Raw genomic sequence first — 25,927 nt, 5'->3', positions numbered from 1 at the left:
AACGATAGCCCTCTAGTTGGATATCCTCATCAAGAAGGGCCATAGTTTACTTCGGAAACACTGATGCTTGACATAGGTGTCAGAGAAATAGGTCCCTAGCCACGTACACGTAATGCATAGAGAATGTATTTTTGAAATCCCCAGGACTTGGCTCTCCTCCTACAATGCCATTCCCTCCCTCTTTTCCCTTGTAGGCCTTTCCACGAGAGATTGCCCCCAAGCCATGATAAATGTTACACAAGACTGGCTGAGAAAGGGCATACCCATGCCTTTTGGCCATATTGCATGCCACATACAGTATGCTTGGACAAATGTTGTCCCCCTAACCAGGGAGCACAAATTTGCACAAAAATAAGGCCAAATATGCGGCCAAGAAGACATGATTATCATTGGTCTCAAGTTGATATACAGGAGGCATCTCCTTTACAATTGCCTTCCCTTTCCCCTTTGGAGTGCCCTTACCACCCTCGGGATAATCCCCACAAACGAATTTCACCCATTCCATGAAGGTGACCCTGCCGTTGCCAGACCAGGCAGCAATCGACTGGTACGCCTCAAAGATCTTTTGAACACTGGCAGGCGGCTCTTCATCCCTTAAGCAAAGATGACCAAGTTAAGGGGCACGAACTCGTCATACATGGCCCCAATCATCGGGAGTCCTCCAATAAAATGAAGATCTAGTAAAGAGATTTCTGCTTCTCTATGTCCAAGAAGTCAGGTATTACTAACAGGGCTCCACGTCTCCAGTAACACCTTTATTGTGTTGGAGCAACAGTCATAGTAGCTACCTGTACACTGGACAGCTGCTAATAGTGAAGCACGTTCAAGAGTACTTCTATATGACCCTGATACCTTGGTTGTCCAGGAAGAGTATCCCTTCAAGTATTGGTGCTCCCCTTGAATTCGGAGGCCTTTTGCTGAGCACATTTGTAGTCCCTTTGCTTGTACCATTCGTTTCCCTAAGGTAGGCAAGTTCTCTCCGAAAGCTATGTTCTGATGCATACAATGAAGAAGTGCCACCCCTTCTTTAGTACTAGCGGCGCCGTCATTGCCCTCTCGTACATTGAAAAAAATGGGGTCAATAATGAAAGTGACATTGAGGGGCCACTCTGGTTCACATACTGTTTGGGTCAGCCAAATGGGCACACCCCTTGATAAAACCTCGCTTGTAAAATCACAAGCACTGATTTCGCCATCCCTTGGAAGCCTCTTCGCAATAGGAGTTTGGTAAGAAGAACCAGCCATTATAAAGGGTTAGTGGTTTACTCTCAAAAGTTCTTAAGGCACTAGATCAGCATCGGTTGAGTTTGCCAACACTTAGCGCTGGTTATGTTTCCTAATACTTAGCGACGGCTATGTCTGCTAATACTTAGCGTCGGCTGTGTCTGCTAACCCCTAGCGCTGGTTGTGTCTGTCAACCCTCAGCGCTGGTTGAGCCTATCGATGCCTAGCGCCGGTTGCGTGCAATGGCTAGCACTGGTTGTGTTTGTCAACACTCAATGCCGATTGAGATTACCAATACCCAATGTCGGTTATGCCCTCTAAAGGCCAGCGCCAGCTATGATCAGATCTTTCACATGTGCCACGAATCCTAGTCGTGACACCTCGAATTCAGCTATGCCCATTGACAACTGTTGCCACATCCTTCAGCGCCGCCTAACACACAGGCTAGTGCCAACCGTCACCACGTCTCGTCGCTCCACTTGACACATGAACAAGGGTGATGGTTCACCTCCCACGACGGTTCACCTCCCGCAACCGTACATCTTCCTTGCGACGGTCTGCCTTCAGTAACTGTTCATTTTCCCTGGACCTTTTAGGTTCCGCCAGATCTCCCCTGCCGTTCTCGAAAAACCTTTGCAAGACTGCTAACAATGTCGAAAAGTCATTAGAACCTCACTAAAAACTTCTGTAAACTTTCCCTAAGTCCCCGAGAAACCCTTAAAATCATTGAAAAAACCTTTCAAAACTTGCAGAAATTCCTGCCACTGCACTTCCCGCCTCTTTTACCCTCAAAAAAATACTAAGGGCAGAGCCCTTCCCACTACCGAAAAGTCCTCTATGCTAAAAACTCTCTCTGCAACTTTACTAAATTCTTGGCAAAGTTTGCTCGTCGAAGGTCTTCCCTATAAAATCATTGGGAATCCCACTGTTTGCTGGAAACCATCCCTACAAAACTTTTCCTGGAGTCCCACTGCTTATCGAAACTTTAACTGGACACCCTCTCCTTACTGTTAAAGAAAAATTTAGTTTTTTTTTACCCTTGGTGAAAAGTAAAGAAAATGGGATTTTACCCCCTCATATAGACCACACTACCCTCAAATGCCCCTCACAAACTAAGAATTCCAGCCGCGTCCAAGGCAAGCCAAGCAATGATGAGCCGGGTTGGGCTTTGACTCGAGGTCTGAGGTAATTCTCATCAATCCATGCCTAGCGTCGACTACTCGGGTGAATTGATTTGGTGCCGGGTGAATTTCAAACAACCCTAGCGCCATTTGACTTGGCAAGGAGTGAATTTTAAACAACCCTTGCACCAGTTAACTTGGCACCGGGTGAATTTCAAACAACCCTAGCGCTGGTTGACTTAGCACTGGTTGTGTTCAAATTATATCAAAGGTCGTTCATAGCTCCAACTGAGTCTTTAACAACCCAGCGCCGGTTGCGTTTTTAAGAACTCAGTGTCGGCTGAACACTCGCAAGAAACAATTATTGCTACACCTGGTGCCGGCTGTATTTCAAGCCGTCTATTGTCGCTCATTTCCGGTTGAAGCCATGTATGTCCCACCACTATCCCCAGTGGAGTTGCACCCAGGCCGTTGCACCCAAGCCGTGACCTATCATCCTCAATAGAGTCAAGAGCAGGCCACTGTCCCTCATCTCCCAATAGGAGTCACACCCATACCATAACCCATCATCCCCAGTGGAGTTAGGCTCATTCTTACCTCTTAAATTCCTAGTGGGTCTATTTCACACCAAGCTATCTTATCCTCAGGGGGTCAGGTTACATGTCATCAACCAATTCTCCATAGAATCTCATCTTTCACCCCAAGGAGTAAGCTTGCCGCCCTAATCCCCAGTGAAGTCCGATTTTTATTTGCCATCCCTTGTTGGGCCACCATCTCCATCTGAGCCCTCTGCTTGTGCATGGACTTAACCATTTTATCCCTAGGGAGTTGGATTGCCACCCACCGACCTAGTCCCCATGGAATGGTTTTGATGCACGACCCTAAACTGCATGGTCCAAACTATACGACCTTAAAATGTAGCGGAGGTCTAGTTTCACAACCTTAAACTGTATGGTCCTAGTTGTATGGGTGCAAAACTGCACAGCTATGATCCGTACTGTATGACCCTAAACTGCACAGCCCAGGTCTAGTTGCACAAACCTAAAACTGCATGGTCTAAACCATACTACCTTAAACTGTAGCGGAGGTCCAGTTGCATGACCTTAAACTGCTAGGTCCTAGTTGCATGACTCTAAACTGTATAACCGCGGTCCAAACTATATGACCTTAAACTGTAACAAAAGTCTAGTTGTACGACCTTAAATTGCACGGTCCTAGTTATATGACTTTAAACAGCATAACCACAGTCCGACTATATGACCTTAAACTATAATACATGTCCTTACTGCATGATGATAAATTGCTTTGCACAGGTCGAGGAGGTATGACCTCTAAAACTCACCCCCACATATGTGAACGTGCCTTAACGTGCACTTTCATGCAAGCCTTCCCTAATCGACCCGTTTGTATGCACGTGCCACCTTCATTACCTCCCCAGCATGTCCATTCACTTCATCACTATACCTCATTCCCTAGTGAGTCTCACCCGTGCTCACAAAACGGCAAACCATCCTACCATCCAAACTCGTTGTAAGTTAAGTGGGTCACCATCATCCACTCACATTTCATACATCATCCATCTATCATAGGTAGCCTCATGTCAATTCCTCAAGTGAGTCAAACCACCACATACTCACTCTATGGCCTATACAGACTGCCAACCATCTCCATTATGGTCCAGCTGTACGACCTTAAACCATAGTACACGTCCAGGCCGCATGACGTTAAACTGTTTCGCACAGGTCCTAGAGGCATAACCTTAAACACGCATTCACAAAAAAATTATGAAATAACGGGCATGGTGTATACCTAAACAAGGGAATGGCATGAGTTAAAAAGACAGACGGGCATAGCCATGAAACCATGAGTAAAAGAGTTCTGTGACTAAAACAAAGCCGGGCGTGGGTGAAAACCCAAAAGGGCGCCATGAGTAAAAATGGATGAAAATGGTGGACATGGCCGAAAGGTCATAGGTAAAAGAGCCCCAAAATTAAAAAGAAGTTGGTGAAAACTATTTCTACAGCGCCGCTTTCTAAATTCAAGCAAAAATCCACAAAGGACGCTTGGACTAATAAACAGGTTGATGCAACACTCGTGGCTTTAGCCCTCACTTAGAAAGAAGAAAATCCCCGGTGTCACTATGCCAGGAATCCAAATATACGATCATCAAGGAAAAGATTTCGACAGCCTGAGTCCAGTTTCAAAAGGACTCGAAAGATAGAAGACTGCAAGACAAGTCTCATGAGAAAGAACATTATTCACATGAGGTCAGAAATACACTCTATAAAAAAACACTAGAGAGGCAAGAAATTGACAAATGCTGGGCGAAACCTACTAGAGACTTCAGCTCGCCTAGCCGGCAACCTAGACCTTCAGGAATGGGCTACTAAAACTGCCCCCTACTGGACCCGGTGATGAGACCTATAATGGTACTCTGATCGTCAAAAGCAAACCTGGTGTAGCAGCAAACCGTGCCGACCAAAATCAAACAAACGAACTCAGACCAAATGGGAACAATGCCCTTCAACATAGCACTCAATTGCTAGACGGGCCTGATTTTAACTGACAAGGTCCATACAAAATCCTCAGCTTCAAAATCACCAATAGTCCTCACGAGGGTGAGGAATTCTACAAGATCCCTCAAAAAATTCTCTGCTCCCCTTAAAGTCTCCACAGAGGGACCTGCGAAAAATGCATCCCTACTTCTGAGCATCCTAGTTATACTGTTACGTGAATCTCCTCGGAGTTCACGTGGTCCTGTGGCTAAGATGAAACAAGGTAAAATCCAAAGGAATTTTTTTGAATGATTGTCTTTCTCGCTTCTCTTAAAGCAGAACATTTGGTGGGACAAGCTGTTTGAAGATATTTTTCAGCACCTTGGTCCCTGATAAGAAGTAGGTCAATAAAGCCTACGAAATAGTGGAAATTCCCGACAATCTTAGAATGGCCCCAGAATTGGTCAAGATCTTTATCAGCACTTTAAAAGACCGCATGTCAAGTTTCATCGTAATCAGACATGTCTAAGGCAATGAATACAAAGAAACAATTTAAGCAAAATAGATCTCTAGCACCCCGAAATGGACCCTGTAACTAGAGCCATACTTTTGTTACATCAAACAGCTATGGGGCTACTACCATTAGATCTGGTAAGGTTGAAAACCCCTATGGGTCAAGTTTTCGCTTAATCAGGCACTCCAATACAAAGTTATGGGAATAATACCTAAAAGGGATAGGCCGCACACTATTCCTGTGTGGCCTCACTCCATCAAAATACCATTAAAGGTGGTTGTTTTCACAGTCACGAACAATCACTTTTGGGGACTATATCTAACTTGTTCCAAGTTGGAATGCTCCAAAATTTGGTGAGCGTGTTCGCTTTATCAAGACGAGCAATTCGATATATGGTACGCCCCGTGACGACACCCGAGTAGGGAGAAAAGCTAAATGAAATTCACTGATCCGTGAAGGAAGTTGCAGAAAATTCAGCAGCAACACACCTCGTTCGCGTAGCCCGATCACGACGCTTGCATACCCGATCGGCGCGAAACTAATTGCATAATATGCGTGAGGTCCGAAGCTATCTCTGATCCGAACCTCACGTATGATGAACGGTTGGATTTCACGCACGAAGTTTTCAAAGATGTTGTAAATTCCGACCGCCAGATTTCAAGAATCCTGTAAAAAACTCAAGACGACAAAATCTTCATCCGGACACGAAATCAAGCTACGTTTGTTGTAACGTGATCATGACGACATGCTCAATGTGATTCAATTAAAAAGTCACGAAGAAACATTAAGGAATGAGCACACAATCGATCCAAAGTTTTCAAAATTCATCCAAATTCAAGTCTCAAGATCATAGCTCAAAAACATGATTTATGGCTCGAAGTTAGTATCAAAATGATTGTCGTGCCGAACCCTCCCAGAAAATAATAATCTTTCGATCAAACGGGCATCAGAACGACCCCGGCTCAACCACGGAAGATCATGCAAGTTCTCGGGTAGCAACAGGGACTGTTCTAGAACTCCACACATTGTCATGAAGGGGCAAAATAGTCCTTTTACACCCATTTTAATATTTTTTTTAAATTCAATTAAATTGTAATTATCTTCAATTCTAGTTTTTTTTTGACGTACACCCACGTTTTAGCCCAACTCTATATAAACATGCAAAGCTAAATTGTAAAGGACATTTGGTTTAGTTTTTATTGATTCAATAAAATTTCCATTCTTACGAAAGTTCTTGAGTACGTCTTGAAGAGAGAAAAAGAAGAGAGAAGAAAAGGGCGGTACCCTTCGGAAAGGTAACTTTCTCTCTCCCCTCTATCTCGTCTCTCTCTTTCTCTTGTCTCCCCTCTTTCTCTCTCCTCTCCTCTATCTCGTCTCTATCTCTTTCTCATTCCTTCCCTATTTCTCGTTCCTATCTCTATCTCTCTTCTTATTGTCTCTCTCTCCTTCTCTTCTGAAGCTAGTCGGCAAAGTCTCACGTTGGTTGGATTTCTCTCCCTCGTTCTCTTCTGAAGCCAGTAGGTGAAGTCTAGTGTCAGTTGGATTTCTCTCTCTCTCCTCTTTTGAAGTCAGTCGGTGAAGTCTAGCGCCGGTTGGATTTCTCTCTCTCCTTCTCTTCTGAAACCAGTCGGCGAAGCCTAGTGTCGGTTGAATTTTGCACTCTGATTTTTTGACACAGTTGGCGAAGCCTAGCGTCGGCTCGATCTTTTTCTCTTGCTTCTCTTCCATCACAACCGACAAAAGCCTAGAGCCAGCTGGGTCTCTCCTTTTCTCTTCTTCTGGCACAGTCGGCGAAGCCTAGCACCGTCTACATTTTCTTTATCTTCTTCTGACACAGTCGGTAAAGCCTAGTGCCAACTGCGTTTCTCTTTGTTCTTCTGACTCAGTCAGTGAAGTCTAGCACTGACTGCGTTTTCTCTCTCTTCTTCTGACATAGTCGATGAAGCCTAATGTCGACTACATTTTCTTTCTTTGCTCCCACAATTGGTAAAGCCTAGCATCGATTGGGTTTTCTCTCTCTGCTTCTCACAGTCGGTGCCTAGCACCGACTTCATTTTCTCTTTCTTCTGGTCACAGTCAGTGAAGCATAGCGCCATCTTCGTTTTCTCTAACTTCTTCAAGCACAGTCCTCAAAGCCTAGCGTTGACCACATCTTCTCTCTCCTCTTCTCTGTATAACACAGTCGGTGAAGCCCAACGTCGACTGCCTTTTCTCTCTCTTCCTTCTAGCACAATCGGCAACTCCTAGTGCTGACTGCGTCTTCCTTGCCTCTCTCTCTTTTATTCTCTTGCCTTCATACTCTTATCTTCCTTTCTTCTCCCTCCCTCCTTCTGTTCTCTTCTTCTCTTATGTCATTTCTTATTCTTTCCACATAACCATCATTATGTTACTTTTTCATTTGATTAAGAGGGATTGAGGTTAGCCTCTCATGGTAGTCCTGTCATCTAGCCATAATATTATTGTGTCAGGATTATTTAGCCTGATTTATTGCCACGATAGACTAATCATCGTCCCTAGCTAGTTGGTACTGGTAATGACGTTCAGTAGTAATCCTGTGAGCCGGTATTAGTTACCGAGCCTGTTTTACTACCATGTCAAGCTAATTATTCATTAGCTTAGTCACCGCTCTGATTCTCCTGCTCAGTCAAATTCTTCTCTCTCCCATCTTTCTTCTCTCTCCCATCTTTCTTCTCTTATTTTTCTTTTTGAATGCGGATGCTTGTGTAGGTTCATCAAAGAGGAAAAGGGTGAGGTCTGACCCACCTGTCTTATAACCTTTGCCATATGTATGTGATTGCAGAAGACAAGAAGAATACAAGCTAAGGGCGGTGATTCCGAATCAGTTTTATTATTGGGGTGCTTTCTTTATGATCTAAGAGGGCGCCCACATGAGCCAGCCTGAGTAAATCCCGAACCCACCTTAAATTCCTCTCTCACCAGTTGGTAGCACCTACCCTCGTTCTCAAAAGAGGTTCCCGAGAGTGTGATCTCAAAAACGTCCCGGGTCTTCCCTCGAAACCCGAGACACGTGCAGCCCGATCCCTAAAAGATTCCGGGCGGCAAGATCGAGGCACCTAACCAATAAGTCCCAGAGCAGCAGATACCGTCGTTGAGAATTGAGGAGGATGGACAATAGTGATGTGTTCATAGGCCAAATCTACAGAAAATAGGAACCACCCCAACATATCACAAAAGAGCAATCAAGAACCACAAAACCATCTAGGTCAAATTGATCAGAGCGACACTAGTGGTGTCGCCCAGGGCTACACTTCACTTAGGGCTACACTGCTAGTGTAGCCCTGGGCGACACCACCAGTGTCACCCAGCTGAGACCCTCTCAGATCGAGTAGGGCTTTTTCCAATAAATTTTTATGGAAAAAATATGAGTTCCAAGGATAAAAACCTGAATAAAAACTAAGTAGTAGGGGAAAAATAAAATGAAATTGAGTTTGAAAATATACCTGCAAAATCAAGATACTGCCTTCAATGAATCGATCACCTCACGTGACCCGATCATGAGGACCCGGTAAATGCCCGCCAACACGGCCCGAACAATGGTGTAACCCACTTAGCCCTAGAAGGCATGGGTTAAAGCAACATGAGAACAACAAACTGTCTTACGACCGCATGGAAAAGGAACAGATCCCAATAGAATAAAAAGGGAAATATGAATCTATTCGTGACCCGAAATCACTCTGGACTCCAATGTAGCAACTCCATATCGACCCACTAACCGTGTGAAGAGTAGGAAGCCCCCAATAGCCGTACACCCATGATGGAATGATCGTCGGTGGTAGTAAAAGGTTGATACACAATCCCAGCCAAGCTCAAGCCAGAAACCCTGACAATTTCCTCCAAAGTTGGTGTTGTCTCGCCCGTAGGACAGAAGAAAGTGTTTGTTTGATAGTTGAACCTCTCATCAAGAGCCTCGAGGAGAGGGAAGTTCACATGGAAAGAGACCATGTTCAAGATGCCTATGATCGAAACTGCAGCCAAAAAGGCCATGAGCTTGGGCCATTGTCGAGAGGAAAGAAACCAATCCCTGAACTAGGGCCCGATGATAGGAAATCCATTGACACGTCGAGTAAATTCACCTAATCGAAGGCTCTATGAGATATGAGAGGGCAGACCTTCAGGGAAGTGCCTAACCCTAGAAAACAAAGGAAGAATTGCCTCCTCTCTTCCATTGTCAACCCACTCGAAAACCTTCCCCTTGCCCTTGGAAATCGTGTTGTCCTTCTTAAGAGCCATGAAAGCCTAAAGGTGAGAGCAAGAAACACCAGTGAGATCTAAGGGAAGATGATGAAGAAGGAAGATTAAAACTGTAGAGAGGATTGAAAACCCTAAAGCAGATTGAAACCCTAGAACAGACTTCCAGCTAAGAAAACCCTAACCCTAACCTTAAGCCTACAAAACCTAGATCTATGGCACCCTAGTTCTAGAACCATCTCCAAGGCACAACCACTCTTTTACATCAGAGATATGCTGATCAACATCGAAATCAGAGAGGCAAAGAGGACGCTGATTCTTATGCGGGCGAGCCCTCAAAGGTTCGAGAGTCTCGAGCTATCCAGCCCGGTTTGGTATTGTTTCTTTCATTTTCCTTATTCTTCTCTTTTACTGTATTCATTTTATTTTTATCTTATTTTGGTTAGTTTTCTTTAAAATTGTATTTTAATGTCTTGGATCATACTGGCTCTGCCACAGATCTGAGAGTGGATCTCAGTTCCAGGCAAATCAAGCCCCAGATCTGAATTCGATTTGTCCCACTTTCTCTACCACATAGTTTTCATCATTTTAAGGTATCAATATTTGAGAGATCTTCGTCAGAAGATCTGTTTGATTTTGCAACGTAAACAATTTGGTGCCCATCGTGGGGCATTTCGAGCTTGATTCAATTGAAAAATACGATTTTTTTTTTTACTATTTTTCATTATTTTTAGTCACAAAAAGTCCCAAAAGTTGGCTGTGACCAGGATCCAGGGTTTTGCTACTGCAAAACCCTACCTGTTTGGGCGACACCAGAAGTATCGCCCAAGCGACACCACCAACGCCGCCCAGATTCAGGGCGATGCTCCCCTTGTCGCCCATATTTATAAGTTTCAGAATCTTATGAAACTTTTCAGTCTTGTTATAGGGGAACTCTTGTGACTTCTCAAAAAATTTCAGATCAAAATAAAATATTTAAAAATACCAAAAACATATTTTACTTGATACAGGTCTGTTTTGTCTACTCTTTTCTACTTTGCTATGTTTTAATTTATTTCATCATAAATATTGTTTGCCCTGCTTCTGCAAGTTTACTGTAACATTATCTCATAAAAATTAAAAATAAAAAAATAAAAATAAAAAAAAAATAATAATTTTTTTGGGCGACACTAGTAGTGCCGCCCAGCCTGCAAGGGGGACACCAATAGTGCCGCCCGGGCGACACCACCCATGTCGCCCAGTTTTAGCGGTCCCAGAAATATTCTGGGACCCCACGGGCCTGTTCCAGAGACTTTCTTGTTCTTGTTCACCAATTTGTGTCCTAAAATAAAATTTTTAAAAATATAAAAAATATTTTGCTTCAGATAGGTCTGTTCTGTTCTTGGATTTTCTATTTTAGATTAGTTTATGAATTTTGACTGAAATCATGTTTTCCCTACTTTCACCATTCTTAGTTAATGGTGTTTCATCAAATTTAAAAAGATAAAAAAAATTAAATATATATATATATATATATACACACACATTGAGGGTTCCTTGCACCTTCCCTGAACCGTGTCCCGCTCGAGTCGTACTCGACTCGGGCCGCGCTCGACTTAGCACAAACTGTGCCTGATCTCACTATTTTGAATGTACCTTCTTAGGGGTTTCTTAACCCACCATCTATATTGTGCTTCGAGTGACCTTCGCCTTGAAGCGTGCGTCGCTAGGCATGACTAGTGCCAAGCACTTTATTTCTTCATTGCATTGTGTGCTTGCCTTCTTGCACTTTATTTTTGCTTGTGTGCTTCTTTACACACTCCAGCAATGCCCGGGAAACCAACAACAAATATTTTGAAATCTCCCAAAATCCATGTTAACGGCGTGAGGGGAACCTAGATTTGAGAGTCGAGGTGGTTGGGATTCGCGTAACTTTAACTGTGGACGCCCTTCCATAATCCTTTGCCTCAAAGCAACTCCACGTATAGTCGAACCTGGTGAACATTTTATAACAGGAGGCCAGGACCTATGTGGGGACATATATCAGCCTCGTTGCATTTCAATAGGTAGGAACCCACTCTCAAGCTAAGCTTACTTGTAATCTAGGTCAAAAGTTTTTGTGTGATGTGCTTTCACCTCAGTCCGAACCTGCTTTTGGTTCGAGTTGAACCCTCTGAGTCCAAGTCCAGGCTTGTACCAACTTAGCTCAGGTCCGAACCAGATTTCGCCTTGGTCTGAACATAGGCCCCCCCTCTTGGTCCGAGCCGAAGGCTCGTTCCTAGTCCAACCTTGATCCAGTCCAGGTCCACACCTGATCGGATTATCAAAGTTCTCTGGGTCCAAGTTCAGGCTTATACCAAGCCTAGCCCAGGTTCAAACCAGGTCAAACCCAGGTCCGAAACTAGGCCACCCCTTTTGGTCCGAGTCAAGGGCTCGTGCCTAGCACAACTTTGATCCAGTCCGGGTCCACACCCAATCTAATCCTCACAACCCTCTAGGTCCAAGCCTAGGCTCGCACCCAACTTAATCCAGGTCCGAACCTAGACCCACTCTTGGTTCGAGCCGAGACTCGTACCCATCTAGTTTACATCTTAGTTTAGGTTCTAGCATAGGTATTAGCTTAGAGTTGCCTTTAGAGCTAGACAAGGTTTACTCTAGTTCAAGGTCTAAACCAAAACCCATTGAGTCTAGCAAGTTCTATCTAGTCTAGTCTTCACCTACGTTCACTTAAAGTTTTGCCCCTAGAGTCAGGCTAGGTCTACCTTAAGTCATCGAGTCTAGATCTTACCTAAGTCTAGATTTTAGAACCCACCAAAAGCAATCACCATGTCGGTCACCCAAGGCGACTATGATGATTGCTCCATGGCCGACTCTATGCCTAACCTGCCAAAACCTTGGGACCAGTATGCTGCAATCCCTTGGGGTTTTCGACAAAACTCAAGTCAATCGATTATCCGACGCCAAGGTCTCCAATTAGAGGAAGAGTCCCAAGGGTCCACTCCCAATCTTGAGATCTGTGTGGTCAAAAAAGCTAGTTTAGCCTGAAAGACTATGAATAGTCAAGGGGTCCGACCTGAGCTTGTCATACAAGGTCTCTTAGGCAACCAAAGTAGAAGCCGAGTGAGGGAAGAAGTTCTGGCCCTAACGCCAATTCCCAAAACTCGAACGGAGATAACCCTGAGGCACAACAACCTCAAAACCAAGACCCACCTAGGTTTGGGGGATCTAACCCAACCTCGAGCCACCGTAGTACAGCTCATGATGTACTGAACACTGTACGAAGCATATGTGTCAATCTAGACCGACCTTTAGGCGAGATGGGCGTCCAAGCTGCTCTTAAAAGTCTAGTTGACCTAAGTTACACCGTTCATGCCCCAGCACATGAGTCGATGCCAAACCAACTTAGTGATATAGGTCAACCCCTAGCACAATCGAGAAGCCGATTCTTCAATCGGTCCCTCTAGTTCATCATGTCCAACAAAGTGTACAATTTCTGCAATTGCTGGTGATACGTATGGGTCAGTACGCCCCTCAAGCACAAATATATCAAACTGCCCCGGTGACTGCAGCTCATCAAGCTAAGACCCATGTAGGCCAACATGTACCCCAAGTTTCAACTCTCTAGTTTACACTTAGAAACCCACCGACCAGTGGGCCTACTGTCATGCTAAATACCTAACATAAAGGCACCTTAAAAGCAATGCAGAATATGCTTGTAAGGATGGGCATATAAGAAATTCTACCCTTGAAGGCCTATGTTCATGAAACCCTTGGAGGCATAGATGACCTTCCCCTGGGATTTGTCGTCCCAAAATTTAAAACAAGTTCAATAAGGAGAGAAATCCAGATACTCACGTCAACGCGTACCTGCTCTTTGTTTGAGCTCTGCGAGACAGGCCTAACCAGGTAAAGGCCATATTGTCGCAACAATTGACCGGCGAGGCCTTGAACTGGCATTGGAGAACAATGCTCGCTGACCACACATCATTCCAGACGAAATGTTCAACCTATTCGTCTCTCACTACCGTGGGTCGACACCAATACCTCTCTCCCTAAGCGAGCTCAATGCAACGAAACAAAACCCAGGAGAATCTTTCGTGGATTTCATCGGTCGATTTCGCGAGGCGGACATGCGAGTCATAGAATGTCAACTTATGGACCTAGCCAAAATCTCCATAGTCTTAGAGAATGTCACTCTTGAATACAAGACCTTCTTCAGTTATCCCCCACTCCTTCGACTCCATGATCGAGCAGGTGGCACGACATGAAAGGGACAGAGGGACACCCCTCAGCACCAGGCCCGACAATAAACCGATTACTACTTCCCAAATTAAGAACAAAAAAAATAACAAGGGGAATTCTTCTAGTCATGTTAATGAGATTGTCGTTAACGGATCGACTCAAGGTTCAGCTGATCAACACAACAATCAAAACCAAAACTGAAGGGGTCAGCCTAGATCAAATGCTCAAAATACTAATAAAGGCAAGAGGATAATGTCACCTCTCTCAAAGACCCATTAGAAAAAGTGCTAGAATTACTCCTGGCTAGAAACATGGTCTATCTCCTGCCACCATTTGAACCACCATTTCAAGTAACGAATAAGAGCAAATGGTGCAAATGGCATCAAAATCATGCTCATGATACTCAAAACTACTTGTACTTGTAACGAGTGATTCACGGGTTAATCAATAGGGGTGACATCATTGTCGCACCTAGAAATCAACCTGTCGAAGAACCTAATCAAAAGAGGGGTATCTTATCAAATCCTCTCCCTAAAAATATGGTCAGAACGATCGAAAAGCCGGGAGCTCAAGACACCTCAAAAGAGAATGTCGTCCGTCACATGGTTGAGAGTGGAGACGAAGAAGATGATCTTAGTCAATTCATATTTGCTTGTCATCATCACTTTCAAGAGTCCAAATAAGATCTTTTGAGCCTTCTAAGAGGAAACCCTTCATCTCCGAACCTCGATAACCTTCCCAAGTGGGATCGATATGACGAAGATGAGACACTAGAGATCGATATGGTCAGGATCAATGAAAAGGGATCATCTTCCAAACAAGGGGCCAACACCCCGAAATCTCCCATTACCCTGTCAAGCTTCAAGCTGATGAGGTTGATTCCCTAACCCGAAGAGGTCGAGTGTTCAAACCCATTCAATTGATGCTGATACTCTTGATGAAAGAATGGGAAAGACCTCAAAAGTCAGATAACCAGCAGGGGTCATAAATCACAAGTCAAATAAAGAAATTCAAGGATCTGCAACCACCTACGATCTACCGGCTCATCTCGAGAAGATCCAAGCTCAAATCTCCATCTTGGAGCTGCTTGCCAATTCATCAACACACAGAGCCTAGATCAAAAAGGTCCTCACCTAGACACACATCTCGAGCAACACACAACCAGATGAGTTTAGAGGAATGATGAACCAACTGATGGCACCAATGTCAATCGTGTTCACAGATGATGACATCCCAACCAGCTTCAACTACTGTCATGTCCAACCTCTGCACATCACCATTTTCATGCAAGGATATGAGATACGAAGAATGTTTATTGATAATGGGGCATCCTTAAACATATGCCCTATGAAAACAATGAAGCAAATAGGCAAACGTTCGGATGATTTCGAGTCATGTCAGCTAACTATCACTGCATTCGACAAGACTAAGAGACAAGTTGAAGGCATAATGCCTCTCACACCCAAGATTGGCCCTACCGTCCAAGTGATAACGTTTTATGTCTTGGGCATAAAACCTTCGTTTATATGCTGCTAAGAAGACTGTGGTTGTATGAAAACCTCACGGTCACCTCTACGCTCCATCAATGCCTCAAATTTCGAACTAGAAACGACATCACGAAGGTATGTGTTGAACCCCCTGCTTTTCTCAATCTTAGTATACATAACGAGTAGCTAACCGTAGGGGTTGAGCTTGGAGAAATCCCACTCGCTTCCTTCGAGCAAGCCGATTGTGCCACCTTACTCCTAGGGGTCAGGGACCATGTTCCTCAAATCTTACAAAGTTCTGCATCGATGGAAGACATCATCCAATGTCAACATCATTACGATTTCGAGTCCCTCGAAGCTTGACACATGCTCTTCTCCCAAGGCTTCCAACTAGCCCAAGGCTTGAGAACTCAAGGGCAAGGCATAACGGAGGCGAGTTTTGAATCACTCCAAGCCAAAACTAAAAATAGGGATCAAAGAGGTCTCGGGTGTTCTCTCATGCTATTTCCAAGCCAGATGAAGCCTTCAAGCTATCTGGGCTTTGTATCTGGAGGCATTCAAAGCCTCGATCCTCTCGATGCCTGTCCTTCAAAATGGCCTAAGGTGATCCTTGAATCCCAACCGGGAATAATTCTTCTTCCACATCTCAGCATACACAAGAACTGGGAATTGACGACCTTTTTGCTGACCTGAATTTGAAGGTATGCACAATCGGCTCTAACACAACCAAACATGCTCATCCACCGATACAAAACCAGGAACAGAATTGGTTGATCATTCCTCTATCTTGAGAATCACTGAAAGCATACCAACGGCACCTTCAAGTCCCAGTGCCAAAAAATGGATAGGCGCAGGGTGGCCACCTAACCACCCTACGCGTCCAGTCCCCAACATTTCTCTCGTGAATCCCATAAGGGACACCTCTTGTGTCATTTCAAAAACCTTTGAAAATTCAAAACTTGACAAAATTGATAATAATAAAAAAGAATTTTAAAAAATAGCGAACACTCAAGATAGCCCAATAAAGGTGCACAATACCCAAGATGACAAATTAGACGACCAAGACCAAGATCAAGAGAGCCAAGAGTCTGAAGAAATCCCTCAACCTGAGGAACTCACTTCTCATATTGAGCAATTCAAGAAGAGGTTTGATGGTGACCCAAAGGCTATCATAGAAGAGACGATTGACGTAAACCTATGAACTGAGAAGGACCCAAGGTTAACTAAGATTGGAACCTCCTTATCTCCTGAGGAATGGGAAATATGACTTCCTTTCTCAAGGAATATCGTGATGTCTTCGCTTGGTCATACGATGATATGTCAGCGCTAGATCCCACATTGGTGCAACATCACCTAGTGTTCAACGAAGGAGAAAAGCCTGTAAGGCAGAAAATCTATCGTTAAAAGACCCACCTTGAGCTCAAAATTAAGGAAGAAATCGACAAACTGCTCAAGGCGAAGTTCATTACCCCTTTCGATTACTTAGAATAGTTAGCCAACATAGTGGTCGTACCCAAGAAAGATAGGAGGATCTGAGTGCGTGTCGACAATCGAGACCTCAACAAAGCATGCCCAAAGTACAATTTTCCATTACCAAACATGGATGCCTTGGTCGACAACACTATGGGGCACAAGATGTTGTCATTCATGAATGGCTTCTCAGGCTACAACCAGATCCTCATGGCATAAGAAGACCAAGCTAAGACTTCATTCATAACGCAATGGGGAACCTACTGCTACTGTGTCATGCCCTTTGGCCTAGAAAATGCAAGGGCAATTTATCAACGGGCAATGACTAGAATCTTCCATAACTTGATGCACACCATCATGGAAGACTATGTCGATGAAATTCTGGTCAAGTCAAAGGCCAAGTTTGATCATCTCACCAACCTAAGAACCATTTTTGAAAGACTTCGAAAGCATCAACTCAAACTCAATCAAACAAAATGTGCATTTGGAGTTGAATCCAACAAATTACTAGGCTTTATAATGAGCCAAAGAGGCATTGAGGTGGACCTATACAAAATAAGAGCCATCACTTAAATGCCCCCTCCCCGGAACACTAGAGAAATATGTGGGCTTCAAGGCCACATATAAGCCATAAGGCGTTTTATTTCACAACTGGCAGACAAGTGCATGGCATTCAATAGACTCCTTAAGAAGGATACCCCATTCATATGGGATAATGAATGCTAAAAGGCGTTCAACCAAATCAAGGAGTACTTCACCAAACCTCCCATCCTTAGTCCTCCTAGTCCAGATGAACCCCTGTTCTTATATATATCTGTGAAAGACAAGACCATGGGGGCAATGCTCGGACAATACGATGACCATGGAAAAGAACAAACGATATACTATATCAGCAAAACCATGGTCTACTATGAGACGAGATACACGTATGTGGAGAAGCACTGCTTGATGCTTGTGTGGGCTATGCAGACACTGTATCTTATCTCATACAGTCAAGCTCATCTCAAAAAATGACCAACTCAAGTACCTATTGGAGAGACCAGTCCTTAACGGACATTTAGCGAAGTGGAGAATGCTATTGAGTGAGTTTGAGATCGAATATGTCACTCAAAAATCGGTCAAAGGACAAGCCATTGATGACTACTTAGTTGAACACGCACTATCAGATAATACTCCCCTCAACATGGATCGCCCTGATGAGAACATCTTTACAGTTGAGGACTCAATTTGGTAGCTATACTTCGACGGTGCAAAGAATGAATACGGATCAGGCATAGATGTCATACTATGCTCAGCTGAGAAGATTTTAATGCCAACAGCCATCAGATTGAATTTCCCATGTACCAATAACATTACTGAATATGAAGCCTTGATACCCGGGCTTGAGAACACTGTTGGAATGAAAATCTAGCAAATACGAGTGATTAGTGACTCCTTACTCGTTATAAACCAAGTTCAAGGGTTTTGGAAGGTGAAAGAAGAAAAGCTCAAATCCTGTAAAGAAAATGTGGAAAAGATGATCCCATATTTTAAGAAAATCACCTTTTAGCACATATTAGGAAAAATAATCAGTTCGCCAACAGCCTTGCAACCCTTGCTTCAATGGTTGATATTCCTTCAAAAATCACCACGCTGCCATTCTACATCATGAACAAACATGACCCTTCCCCACAAAGGATCGAAAATGAAATAGAGCAAGAAAATGAAAATGATGGGGAAGTGTCTCTCGTGGCTTAAGATGCACTAGTTAAAGCAAAGTCATGGTTCTACGATGTTCTGGCTCTGCTGAAAGAAGGATTATACCTCGAAGGAGCCCCCAAAAAGGATAAAGAAACCCTTTGAAGGTTTTCTATGGGATTTTTAGTAAAAGGTGATCTCCTATTCAAGAAATCCTTTGATGGCATCATTTTATGGTGTCTCGATCAGCCACAAATCGATCAAGTACTAACAGAGTTACACAATGAAGGAGGTCATTCTGGGGCAGCCGCCTTAGCTCAGAAAATCAGGCGTCAAGGCTATTACTGGACCACCATGGCTGAAGACTATTGGAAGTTAGTTAAGAGTTGTCCCAAATGTCAACTTTAGGGAGACGTCATCCATGCACCGTCCGTACCACTCAACTCAACACTGCCCGTATGACCCTTTGCGTTGTGGGGTCTTGATATCATCGGAATGATCTCACCAAAAGCCTCAAATGACCACCGTTTTATGTTAACGGCTACATAGTACTTTACAAAATGAGCAGATGCTGCTTCATTTTTTAAAATTGAGGGACAACATGTTGCCCGTTTCATAAAGAACAACATTGTATTCAAATTCGGTGTTCCTGAGTCAATCATTACTGATAATGGATCCAACTTCAAAAATGAAAGTGTCACTATGGTACGCAAAAAGTTTGGGATAACGCAGAAATTATCCACACCTTACTACCTCAAGAAAACAGACAAGCAGAGGCCACAAACAAAGGACTTCTCAGAATTATAGACAGAATAATAGAAGGTGGAAAAGATTGGCATAAAAAGCTAAATGACACGCTATAGGTGTACCGGACAACTAAGAAGACTCCTACTGGCATGACCCCATACTCATTGGTGTATGGTATGGAAGCAGTGTTACTTATGGAATTGAGATACCATCTCTCTGAGTGCTTATTCACAAAAATGCAGATGAGGAACAAAAGATCGAAGCACTAATCATTGTCCTCGATACTTTGGATGAAAGGGGACTACGAACAACACAAAAATATCGTTGCGTACCAGTGTAGAATCGAGAGGGCATACCAAAGAAAAGTTGTTCCTCAACATTTCAGAGAAGGGGATATGATACTCAAGAAAATCTTTCACACTTCTGCATTTAGGCAAGTTCAAACCTAATTGGAGGGGCCATTCGTGGTTCCCCGAGTGCACGCAGGCAATTCTTACAAGATCAAAAATCAGGAGGGGTAAGAACTCAACGACCCCATTAATGCGATGTATCTCAGAAAAATACTACCTGTAACGGGCTCAAAAGCATGGTGAAATCTTGAAACGGCATCACATAGAAGAACAAAAAAAAAAAAAAAAGGGATGTGGTGAAGACCTGAAAAGCATCACGAGTAAAGCAAAAAAAAGAAATCGAAAAAAAAGAGCGTAAAAAATCTCCAAGAAGGAGCTTCTGATTCCTAACACTCAAGTACAAACAAGTACTTGCAAGTTCCAACAATATTGCACAAGCAGACCCTGAGGATGAAGACTCCTCTTAAACCTTGCAGGTTCCCAATAGAGCCAACTCATGTGGGAGGGTGACATGAATGGAAAACCAAAGTGACTTTGACAACTGGAAGAATGTCGAGACTTCTCCAAGATGGAAGCTCGGCAAGAATCCAGAGAACTCTTCATGGACTCGTGAAGCACAAGATGAAAGCTTCAAACGTAAAAGGACAACTTTGAGACTTTTGAGTTCTCACGATCATACAAGAAAAGCCTTTCATCATTTTGGGTAAAACATAATAAAGAAAATGACCACCAAAGGGGCCACAGGTGGAAAAACTGTAAGGCCCGTCCTTTTTAAAAATGCTTTTTCAATTTGATTGTTAAAACCGTACATTTCCAAAACTCTTTTAGAAAGGACTTTCTCCATCACTACAAGAGTTAAATTATTAGTGGATCTAGCCTCGCTCTCAAAGCCAACTTCCTATGCCTGTTATGAAGGCTTGAAACTAGACAGGCACTCCATGGTTGTATGAGTATAACTACCAACTACCACATATCAAAGATGGGTGAACCTCGCCAATGACGATATTGGCTAGTCTGGGAACACTTTTCTCTCGACTGGATCCCTTGAGGAAAAATGAGGCGAGCTCATCCCTGTGTGTGCGTACGATGACCCAATAGCCAGAAATTTGACACAAAAACCCACCAACAGGGACAAGTTGAACAAAGACCTCCCAATAGGGGCAAATAAAAAAAACGTTTTTCAAACTCCCCATAATAGGGGCAAGCTAAAAAATACCTCCCAACAGGGTCAACAATAAGGAGAAAATAAAAAGTAGAAGAGATTCCACAATCATAGAAGATCAATCAGAACAGAAAAAAAAATTTTGGGTATCTCAAAACTCTAACTTTATTCGTCCATTGAAATGGGCTTATTACAGGCGTTCACACCATCAAACTTGGTCCCGAGATCGAAATTTCTACTATCCTAACTGACTTCAACAAAAATAAAACTATTAAAAAGTAATGGTGATTATGAGATCAACTTATTCATGCCAAGAAAAAAGTAAAGAAAAAAGACAATATTTGGCTATTCAGTCTTTGGCTTCAGATCAACATCCTTAGCCTTGAGTTTCACCATGAAGGCCATCCATTGAGCCAATTCGACTTTAGCCTATTCCAAGCTGATGTCAGACACATCCTCATTGGATTTGATTCATTTATTTGAGGAAGAGGCATTGTCTTCTCGAGAAAACATGGAATCCTGAGCAGGAGCAAAAGGTTTACCATGAAGTCACGAAGATCTGGGGCATAATGGAAGAGGACAAGCACATTCCCACCAGGAATCGTAGTTGGAAGTGGTCATGGGCATGTCTTGCTTGATTAACCCCTCACTAGAAGAAGACTTCTTCCCCTTCCATGACAAACCCGCCTTGACTAGAAGGGTAGACGAGTGTCATCGAAGTGAAAAAATAGAGCGGCAATCCATCGCCTCTCTAGAAGAAGTGTAATTCTAAGTATGGTGAAACTGATGAAGCACCCTTTGAGGGAAATACCACTCTGTGAAGTGCTGCCCCACCAGAATAAGGCATGAATGCCCCATAGCAAGTAAAAACAGGGTACATTCTCAAGGCCCTGATCACCCAATCAAAGGACGATAACTCGTTAAGAATCTGCCGATAATAATTGACGTCACGAGGTCGGGTGGTGTCATTGACATATGCCAGTCCCAGAGTAGAAAATATAGTCGTTGTGGATCAAGGAGGACGAACAATTGCAATGTGTTCATAGGCCCAAATTTGCAGAAAACAGGAGCCAAAAGCACCCCAACAGGTCAAACAACAGCATCAAGAACCCCGTAACCATACGGGCAAATTGACCTGGGCAACACACCCAACCTGTGTTGGCGACCCCACCAGTGTCACTCAATTAAGACCCTCCCTGATTGAGCCAGGCTTTTTCCAATATATTTTTATGGCAAAAATATGAGTTCTAGGGGACAAAAACTAGAAAAAAAACTGAGTTGCAGGCGAAAAATAAAATGGAATTAAGTTTGAAAATATACCTGCAAAATCAAGATATTGCCCTCAATGAATCCGTTACCTCGCGTGACCCAGTCATGAAGACCCCGGTAAATGCCCGCCAACATGGTCGGAAGAATGGCGTAACTCTCTTGCTCCTAGAAGTCATGGGCTAATGGAACAAGAGAACTACGAACTGTCTTATGACCGCTTGAATAAAAAACAGATCCCAATAGAACAAAAAGGAAAATACGGGTACGTTCGGTAGCTCGAGACCGCTCGCGATTCCGAACCATCAACTCCATATCGACCCATTGACTGTGTGAAGAGTAGGCACCCCAACAGCTGTGCACCCATGATGGAATGATCGTCTATGGCAGTAGAAGGTTGATACATAATCCTGGCTAAGCTCAAGCTAGAAACCCTGGCAATTTGCTCCAAAGTTGGTGTTGTCTCACCCGTAGGAAGGAAGAAAGTGTTTGTTTGATAGTTGAACCTCTCGGCAAGAGCCTCGAGGAGCGGGAAGTTCACATGGCAAGAGGTCATGTTCAAGATGCCTATCATTGAAACTGAAGCCAAAAAGGTCATGAGCTCGGGCCATTGTCGTGCTAAAAGAAACCAATCCCTGAATCTAGGCTCGATGACAGGAAAGCCATTGACACATCGAGTAAATTCACCCTATTGAAGGCTCTACAAGATATGAGAGGGCAGACCTTCAGGGAAGTGCCTTACCCTAGAAAACAAAGGAAAAACCTCCTCCTCTCTTCCATTGTCAACCCGCTCGAAAACCATCCCCTTGCCCTTGGAAATCGTGTTGTCCTTCTTAGGAGCCATGAAAGCCTAAGGGTGAGAGCAAGAAACACCAGTGAGATCAGAGGGAAGATGATGAAGAAGGAAGATTGAAACCCTAGAGAGGGTTGAAAACCCTATAGAAGATTGAAATGCTAGAACATACTTCTAACTGAGAAAACCTTAACCCTAACCTTAAGCCTGAAAAACCTAGACCTAGGGCACAACAACCCTAGTTCTAAAACCATCTCCAAGGCACAACCACCCTTTTACATCATATATCTACTGGTCAACATCCGAATAAGAGAGGCAAAGAGGATGTTGTTTTTTATACGGGTGAGCCCTTGACGGCTCGGGAGTCCCGAGCCATCCTGCTCGGTTTGGTATTGTTTCTTCCCTTTTCCTTCTTCTTATCTTTTATTGTTTTCATTTTATTTTGATCTTAATTTGGTTAGTTTGCTTTAAAATTGTATTTTAGTGTCTTGGACCATGCTGGCTCTGCTACAGATCTGAGAGTGAATCTGCTCGTTTCCTGGCAGATATAGTCTCATATCTGAATTCGATTTGTCCCACTTTCTCTACCACATCGTTTTCATCAGTTTAAGGTGTCAAGATCCGAGTTATCTTCATCTTCACTGGAAGATCTGTTTGATTTTGCATCGTAAACAAGTGGAGGATAACATCATCGTGAAATCACCCACACGGAGCAATAATTGTTTTTTAACCACTAATAAATGCCAACACTTTTTTATAAAAATATTTATCATACCCCTCCTAATTTGAAAATAGCCAGTACTAAAAAAAAATTGTATTACAAAATAAGAGTATATAAGTGTCCAAAAAAGTTGAGTCCATTAAGAGAATACTCAAAGGTATGAGTACCCTATCATAATCCTAGGGTTATGCTATTGTGCTCATACATATGAGTATTTATTTAAACATAGTCAACATTTTTGGATACTCAATAGCTTTACTCAGCCATGCAGTAAACTTTTTGCATAGGGTAGTTTAGGTCATTAAAATGAGGCATTATTGATAGGACTAATTTTATCAAGGTAAAGCATACAAAAAGACCATTTGTTTTTTGTACAATGAGGTCACAATCACTCTGGTCCCTTGGATTTCAAATTGGGAAAAAAGTGTAATTGAGAAGACTCAAAGATAATAAAAAAAAATGTTTCTAAGACTTTGTGACTAACCCAAGCTATCCCATTTAGCATTAATGGATAGGAGTGGTTGTGACCTGCTTGTAATAAAGATAAATATATCATCATCATGATGAGTTTGGCCAAAATTTTACGCTGAATGCATAGCTGTCACAACTCAGGCCCTTTACCCGAGCATGGGAGGGTTAAGGGAATGTTTAAGGGAAAATTACAAAAAACCCCTAAGCTACACTTTCTATAATACTTACACCCAACCTAACTTTTCCACTCACTTTTTTCCCCGAAATACACTTTCTATGCAAATACTCCCCAACCAAAAATAAATAAATAAAATACCTAAAATACCCTCCCTTACTTTTACCTTACCCACGCCTCTCTATCCCACAAAAATAGGGCTCCAACACAGTGTAAGTGTAGTCCGGCAACAGAACACCCTATAAAGGGCAGTCTGGCAGTTGCAAAGGGTGGTCCGACAGTTGATGTTTGCAGTTTGGTAGTTGCAAAGTGCGGTCTGACAGTTGATGTTTGCGGTCTGGTAGTTGCAAAGGTCGATCCGTGTTTGTAGTCCGGTAGTTGCAAAGGGCGGTCAGATAGTAGATGTTACTGTATTCCAGGGCTCCAACACTATATAAAGGGCTGCCCGGCAGTACTCATTTTCGGCCCGGTAGTTGTCTTAGGGCAGTCTGACACTTAAGTTTCTCTTAAGGGTGGTCCGGCAATGCGATTGTGCTCTCCAGCAATGTGTTATTGGGTCCAAAAGTCAATGTCAAATCTGGCCAGATTGATTTTTGTGTACAGGAAGGACATTTCCGTCTAAAAAACAATGAAGTTTTTTCTTTGGGGGGGTATTTGCATAGAGAATTTGTTTTGGAGAAAAAATAAGAGAAAAAGTTAGGTTGAGGGTAAATTGCATAGAAAGTGTGGTCTTGGGGTTTTTTTTGTAATTTTGTCAATGTTTAGTGTCATCATTCTTGTTAGACCATGTCTCATTATATACAATCCCTTTGATTAAGCCTCATATCATAGGAGCGTAAGCTAGACATTAATGGTAGTCTGTTTTTTATGCACGTTATTGTGATCAATAATGAAGAAACTGCATCACTTCTTTTATAAGAATAAATAGATTTAATGCAACTTTAGAGTGTTCATTTGGATATCTAGAAATATATTATCTATAAAATATATTATTGGCATAATACATTACCTACAACTCGATTGTTACTGTTTGTGTAGTATCTAAATACGACCTGGGAAATTGTTTATGAAAAATCAAGTAGAAACCCATAATATCATATTAGAATTTAGCTAGAATAAATTATTGAGATATAATTATCTTTTATTATTAACATAAAAGAAATTTAAGAAATTTAACAATAGAACATAATTTACCATGAAGAAAAAGATATCCAGAGCTGAAATCCAAATTAACATAAAATTTGAAAAAAAGAAGAAGAAGGTATTATTCAATGTAATAAAAAGTTCCATGTACTCAGATTTGCTGTAATTATTACAAAACGAAAAATAAGAAATTCAATCGAATAAAAACAAATAAAGAAAAATTTTATTTCTTTTAAAGAATTCATATGAGCCCAATTTGTTTAAACAGAAAACAAATAATAAATAAATAAGTATTTTTCAATGTAAACAAGATCAAAAGAAACTCAATAAAAAATAAAAAAGATCGCTTACACTCATAAAACCCCCCAAAACCCTTAAATGCGATAAATAAATCATAGAAAAAAAAAGATCATCACAAAATTCTCATAAAAAACTCAATATTCTTTAATAAAAACTTAAACAAAATTCAATATTTCCAATTCACTTAGAAAGAGAATCCAAAATTCACCTCTAACTCCAAAAACAAACAGAAGAAAAAAAAGAAAAAGGAAAGAAGAATAGATCATCAAAGACTAAGATCAATCTTCAGCTGAATTACTCCAAATAATATTTTCAAATTCAAAAAAAAAGTAAAAATTGGAATCAATGTCTTAGTTTGAATCTGCCTGAAAAAATCGTTGG

This window comes from Amborella trichopoda, chromosome 5 (genome assembly GCF_054954075.1).
Source record: "Amborella trichopoda isolate Santa Cruz 75 chromosome 5, AtrichopodaSantaCruz75HAP2 v2.0, whole genome shotgun sequence".
NCBI lineage: Eukaryota > Viridiplantae > Streptophyta > Magnoliopsida > Amborellales > Amborellaceae > Amborella > Amborella trichopoda.
This window is presented reverse-complemented; position numbering follows the sequence as displayed.